The following is a 7,500-nucleotide window of genomic DNA, read 5'->3' on the forward strand; positions in this document are numbered from 1 at the left end:
AACTTTCATGTGCAATCAGGGATACTATAAAATCGATGTTCGTACAAGATCATTTTTCGTTTCAGTTATATGAGACAAATGAGCAATCATCGTCTGCCGCCATGTTTACTTGTCATATAAAATTTAACTTCAGTTTTATGTGGTAATCTTCAAACAGCAATTTAGCAACGCGCAAAAATGTGAACTGAACATGAATGAGCTAGGTGAGTGGTGCGTGCGAGGGGGGCTGCAGTAACACTTCAGTCTCGCCCCCGCCCCCTCTATCTTTTCATTATCTCCCCCTCGCTTCTTTTCGATTTTCCTTCCTTTTCTCCATTGTATTTTCACTCTCTTTCCTCCTTTCTTCATTTTATTTTTAAACTACCCACTCCTTTTTCATCTCCCTTCCCTTCCTTTACTCTTAGCTCTCATTTTCATTAATCCTTCTCCCCGTTCTTTCCTCGTCTTTTTCCTTTCATTCTTCTAATTTACATTACTTTTTTTCCCTTGACTTTCCTCTCCATTTCAGTATTTTCCTCCTCCTCGCCTTACTACCTTTTCTTTAACTACCCACTCCTTTTTTTATCTCTCCTCTCTTTCCTACCTTTACTTTCATTCCTTTTTGTGTCCATTCATCGTACTCCCATTTCTTTCCTCCCTCTTTCCCCTCCATCCACCTCCGTAATTTCCACCACTCTTTTCTCTCCTCCTCCCTTCCAGCCCACTTCCCTACCTGTTCGAAGCGCTCGCCAGCCTTCAATACCTTTAAATCAGGCTCAGAATCACTGCACCTCTCCCCTGCTTGTCCCTCGCCTCCCCTTCATTGCCCCCTGCTACCTCCCCCTCCAATGAGTCCCCTCCTTGCCGCGCCCTGCTCTCCTCTGCTCCCTACCTGGCCTTCTTGTATTGCTCTCACCTCACCTCATCATAAGATTTTAATTTCATGGGTACCTTTACCTAATTATGATTTTTTATTGTGTATTACCAGGCTCTTCACATTTTATATGCTTTGGGGATTTATTCATTATTATATTCACGCCGCAAGGGATTAGATGAGGAGACTACGGAAATACCGCTGTGGAATGAAAAAAATGGTAGTGCCTTTAAAAACGTGGAAAGAGGACGGTAATATTAAGAGTTTAGTTGTTAGGGAGAAGTGGTAAAAAAGTATGGAGTGTAAATGCTTCCTCTGGGTCTTGATAACTCTCTTGATTATTGGATTGGATTGGATTATTGGTATTGGATTCTCTTCGATGGAGTTGGGTTTGTCGAACACTTGCAACACCCTCTAAACAGACTTCACACTCTTTGCTACGCATGATAAAAAAAAAGTTAGCTTGGTGGAAGGTGAGGCTTGCAAAATGAAAAAAATCCTGTTTGTTTCCCGTTAATTAAGGCTGTAATCCTTATACAACAACTGCTTTAGTCCATAATGGTATTTCTCCGTAGAAACAATATTGTAAGTTTTCTGTAATTCGTGTAGCAATGGACTGCCTGATTTTCTTTCATTTCAGCTGCACTCCCTGTAAACAAATGTGGCAAAGTATCTCCACATATATGTATTTTGTACCGAGAGACGTCAGATATTTCCAAGAGTGACCAATATGAGGAGGAAGAAGAGTAGGAGGGGTGGGGGCAGAGGATGCGAGGGTTGGCAGAGGAGACTACAAGGAAAGGTGAGATTAAGGAGAGGTAAAGAAGGTAGGAAGGCATGTTTTCCTCGTTAGCGCTCTTTCATGTTCTTGTTTTGTCCTCCACGCGTCCTCTTCCTCTGTCCTCTCGTCTCCTCTTCCTCCTCCCTTCCGTTGCTTCTTCCTCCTACACTTTGCCTTCCTTCTCATCCTACTCTTCTTCCTCCCTTCTGTTGGTTCTTCCTCCTACACTTTACCTTCCTTCTTTTGCTTCTCTTCCTCCTCCCTTCCGTTGCTTCTTCCTCCTACACTTTGCCTTCCTTCTCATCCTCCTCTTCTTCCTCCCTTCCGTTGCTTCTTCCTCCTACACGTTGCCTTCCCTTTCATGCTCCTCCTCCTCCTCAACGTTATATATTTTTCATCTTCATAGTCTACCTACATTTTGTCCTCCTCCTCCTCATCTTCTTCCTCTTCTACCCCGTTCTTCTTTATTCCTTTTTCACCCTCTCTAAACTGTCTCCTATTCCTCAAACGCCTTGTTGTACTTTTTCTTCATTTTCTTTCTCTTCTTCGTCGTCCTTATCTTCTTTCTCCGCTTCCGTATCCTTATTATCTCTTTTGCCTCCACCTCAGCCTTCTTCTCTTTCTCCCTCTCCTTTTTCCCTCCTCCTCTTCCTCCTCTTAACTTATTCTTTTCCTCAGCCTCCGTTCCGTCGACCCCTTTTATGCCCTTATTTCCATCTCCTCTTCTTCACCTTCTTGCTTCCCTTCCTCCTCCTTGGCTTTTCCTTTTACTTACTCTTAATTAGAAATGTAATTTTTATCTTTCGACAACAGTCTCGTCTTCTTCCTCTCTCTCTTCCTCCTCCTTCTCCTCTTCCATATTTATATATTAATGTGTAACGTTCTGCTTCCTTGTCTTAATTAGATTCTCGTATTTTCTTGCCTTTAAAGTGAGTGTGTGTGTTTGTGTGTGTGTGTGTGTGTGTGTGTGTGTGTGTGTGTGTGTGTGTGTGTGTGTGTGTGTGTGTGTGTGTGTGTGTGTGTGTGTGTGTGTCCCTGCTTGCTTTTGACACCCTCTTCTCATTTTTATGTTTATTATTACTCCCTCCCAAAACACCGTCATTCTCTTGTATTTTCGCACCATTTTCTATCTTTACATTTTCGTCCTCTTCATCCTTCTTCTCTTTCTTTGTTTCCTTTCCTTATATACTACCTTCACCTTATATTTCGTAATACTTTATTCTTCCTCCTCCTCCCTTTCCTCTTCCTTACCTTCCTTTTCCTTCTACAACTATTTCACCTGATCCTTCTTCCCCTGCCTTCCACATCCTCCCACACTCACCTATCTCGTCTTTGCAAGCACGCCCTTCTGCGCCTCTCTGCGGGCATTATGGGTGCTCCGTTTGTGTGTTCAGCCTCGACCAACACCTTCAAAGAGACACTCACCTTCGCCGACAACGCTCCTCCTCCTCCTCCTCCTGCTCCTTCTCCTTTTCTTTCCTCTCCAAACACACGTTCCTTACTATCCGCCTTCCTGCCCGTCTGCCTGTCTGCCCCCTTCCCTCCTATCTTGTTTATTCCCCTCCATGCCTGACTTTTAAATCGTTCCAACAACAACCTGATTCCTCTTCCTCTTCCCAAGCAAACACCTGATATGGCCGCCCACCTGCCCGCTATCTGCCTAACTGGTCGAGTTTCTGCCTTCTTGTATTTCTTGAGTGTCTGCCTGCTTACCTACCTAGCTCTTTCTTTTTCCTTTGTGTGCTCTAACCTGCTTCACCTACTTCGCTTTTGCTTATCTTCTCTTCCTTCTGACTTTTAATGCGTACTGTATTTCTTCATCTTCTTGCCTTGTATATCCCATCAGTCCATTTTCTCCATTTAATCCTCTTCTTGGCTCGTTTTTTACCCTTTTTTTCCTCATATCTGAAACCCATCTATATTTTTTTCCTTTTCCTTTAGCTGATTTATTTTTCTCATTTCTTAGTGTGTTCTTCTTTAGGTTCCCTTGTGTACCTCTCATCCTCCTCTTCTCTTTTTGCCATCCCTTCCTGGAGTGTTTGTTTTATCGTCATCTTTCTCGTCTCGTCTTCTCGTATCCTCATTTTTCCATCCCACAGCAGCGAGGGTCCACGTGATGCCCTGACAAGAAGCTGGAGGTGTACGTATTCTTTTCGCTCTTTCTTAGATACAGGTGTGTGTGGACAGGTGAGGGAAGGGTTATTGTTTGATGGTTAAATAGTATAGTGCGGTGTCTTGATTTCTCGGTGCGGTATCTTATGAGTCTATTATGAGTCTTGCTTGTGTTTTCTAAATCGTTTGCTGTTTTCTTCTTTTTCTTTCTTTTCCTTTCCTATTTTTTTTTCTTTCTTTTCTTCTACATACGAATTATTGTTTTTACTATTATTATTATTATTATTATTATTATTATTATTATTATTATTATTATTATTATTATTATTATTATTATTATTATTATTATTATTATTATTATTATTATTATTATTATTATTATTATTATTATTATTATTATTATTATTATTATTGTTATTATCACTGCAATTACTATTATTACTGTTTTATTATTATTACATTGCTATAAATTTTCATCAGTGTTGTATGTGTGCTTTTCAATGTCCTCCACATACTTATCGTCTCTCTTTTCCTCCTATGTATTCTCATGATTTTCCAGCTCTTCCTCCTAATTTTTTCTCCTCCTCCTCCTTCAACCCCATTTCATACCTCATCAGTTCTCCCAGTGCTCTCTTGCATCGTCGTAATTAGCTCTCAGTTTTCTTTTTCACCTTCTTTTTCGCACGTCTTTCAATCTAGTTCTCTTTTCTCTTATATTTTCTCTCTCTTCATTTTGTATCATAATTTTTTTTTACTCTGTCTTCACTTTACCTCCACCACTTTCATCTTTATAAATTTTCCTCATGTTTCTTCTCCTCCATCTCTTTCAATTCTTGCTCTAATTCTCATTCTCTTCTCGTTTTTATTTTTCCTCAATCTCTTGCTGCTGATCTGTCTTCATCTCTCCACTATTTTCTTTCATTACCATAATTTCTTTTCCTCAGGCTTTTCCTCCTCCGTTCATTATTTTCAAGTGTCCACCGTTGCCAGATTATCGTACTCAAAGCATAGTGTTGACCGGCGTAACTATTGCCAAGAAACATCAACAATTAACTATTTCAACGGTAACTACAAATTGATCTCGATATTGGGGCCCAAGAGACAGTTTTTGGGTTCTGAAATGGGTAAAGGAAAGGTTCAATACGATAATTTGGCAACGTTGCTAGTGTCTCTCCTGTTCCCCTCTTCTTGTGTGTGTGTCTCCAATGATGTGTCCTCCGGCGTCCTGTTCTCTCTCTTCCTGCACTGACTTAAATTTTTCCTTTGGTTTCTTTCCTGGCTTTCATTTCCTCCAGTATCATTTTCCTCTCCCTTCTCTTCCTGGTGTGGCCTCAGTCCTCCCTTCGCTTTATTACATTATAATTAGTTCTCCCATCCATGTTTCGTCCACACAACTTTTCCTACGTCTCTTTCACTTTTAATTTTCGTTTCCTTAATATTTTCCTTCATTTTTGTTTTGACTTTTTTTTTCCTGCACCGTCTCCACTTCCTCTTCTTTAGTTTGTTTTCATCTTTATAATTAGTAGTGCAGTATTATGTCTTCAGTTACCGTGTCCCAGCAATGAGAAGCAAAACCTGCAGGTACCACCCCTCCCCCTCCTTCCTTCCCCTGTCCTCGTCTGTCCTAATTAAGTGGATCTTTGTCATCTCTTCGTTATTGTCGTTCGTGGAAACAGATTCATTTATTGTGACGCTGAGAGAATAAAATAAAAGCTTCGTTCACGAGCTCTTGTCAGTTAAAGCAATGGTAATAATAAAAGTAGTAATAATTGTAGTAGTAATAGTGGTTATGATAATAATGCTAATAATACCAATAATAGCATTACTACTAATATTAATAATAATGGTAGTAGTAGTAGTAATAATAATAATAATAATAATAATAATAATAATAATAATAATAATAATAATAATAATAATAATAATAATAATAATAATAATAATAATAAAATTATTATTATTATTATTATTATTATTATTATTATTATTATTATTATTATATATAAAACAGCCATAACAAAAATTGCGGTGATAATATTTCGTCTACAAACGTCATATATCTTATACTCTTATTGAAAATAAGTTTGGTAGTAAAGAATTACATACATTTTACAGCAGCACAGTTTATTCTGTCCCCCTCCGTCAGAATCAACTGATGTTATTGGTGCATAGAGATATAAAGTTAGAAAAAGGTAAATATGTACCCGTTATATATTGTTTTACTGAATAGAATTACAATCAGTGCTTTACTTCATAGCGAGATTTTTTAAAAGTTTCATATAAGGTGTATTGCCTTATAAAATCCACTGCAACACGCAGTTCATAAAGAAAAGCGCGTGCAATGTTTCCAAGAATCGTCCCAAACATTACTAGAATGTTGAGTTTTTCAGTGCTTTAAAGGGACACACCGAGGGCCACGCTGGTGACCTCTTGCCCTTCACCTCAAAGCAACATTTCACATCCACACGCAATTTAACTCACTCATATATGAACTGCGCCATGAAAACACAAACTATGCATTGTAGATAAGATATTCTTGTTTGCTTACACGAAGTAAAAAAGAAAAAAAAAGCACTTCCTGTGCACTGCTGTCACAGGCTGCGTGTCACTCACGAGACGACGGGAATATGCTGCATGCACGCCTCTCCGCAGCCTGGCAAAAAAATTACATCGAAAAATAGAGGAAGTGGAATTGTAGATGTAAAATCCATTGTGGTTTGTGGAATGCCTGTATGTTGCACTCCGATAATGTCGAACTTTCTAATAAATGAATATTGAAGGAGACTTACAAAAAAGAAAGTAGTTTTCGAGTCTGTAATATGCTATGTTGTGTTGGCTCAACTTTATTTTGTTACAGTAAAGACGACGAGCTAAGGATTGAATACAAATAACCTCGCTAAGACACTGATACTGATAGATAATCAGGTTTTGTGCAAGAGATGTATTTGATGTTCCCGCCTTGAAAGTGTACGTAGCAGGATAGAGAATACAGTGGAGAAAAGGCTCTTCCAGAGTCAAACATTGAATTAAAAACAATAAGGAAGATGTTGTCATCCTTTTTAGTATCTAAGACTGTATGTTGGGGATATTTCACAAAGACCAGATGACTTATTGTGCTACCTGGGTCACCGGTTACCAGGTTATAGCACGTACACATCTAGCTACCAGTCAGTGTGCGAGAATCAACAACACGAGCGGAAGTATGAGCTGCCAGTGCCTCGACTGAAATGATAGACCATATACGTAATCATAGAAAAAGAGATAAGCAACTGAAAAAAATCAAATGGATTAAGATTAACAACATAGAAGAGTAAAGAAAAGTCTCCCCCTTGTACTCCCGAACATGGGTGTCTAATAAGATGATTTTTAGCGACTAAGTAAGTGGCTCTTTGTCGAAAAGCATCACTTAAGTAAATTAACATAGAATTATTGTTCAAGTAAAGCACTTGGGTTAATTAACGTTCCTTCCCGTGTTGATATGATAAACACGCACTACTCCTGACGGCAAGGACGTCATATGTCCAAACGTTTACAAACTTTAACTTTGTCTGAAGCTCTTTTATAGTTGTTGTAGTCATGTTTCAAACGGATAATATGAACTTCCATCTTTGGGCGGCTCACTGAAAACGTTTAGTTTTCTGATCTTTGCTCTGATTTCACCTTTAAGATCAGCAGTTACGTCTTGAAGCCCCGCTGAACTCTGTAAAGTAGCTGCTCAGACTCTAGTGGCAGGTAAACAACTTCACTAGCGGAT

The sequence above is a fragment of the Eriocheir sinensis genome, chromosome 15 (genome assembly GCF_024679095.1).
Source record: "Eriocheir sinensis breed Jianghai 21 chromosome 15, ASM2467909v1, whole genome shotgun sequence".
In the NCBI taxonomy this organism is placed as follows: Eukaryota; Metazoa; Arthropoda; class Malacostraca; order Decapoda; family Varunidae; genus Eriocheir; species Eriocheir sinensis.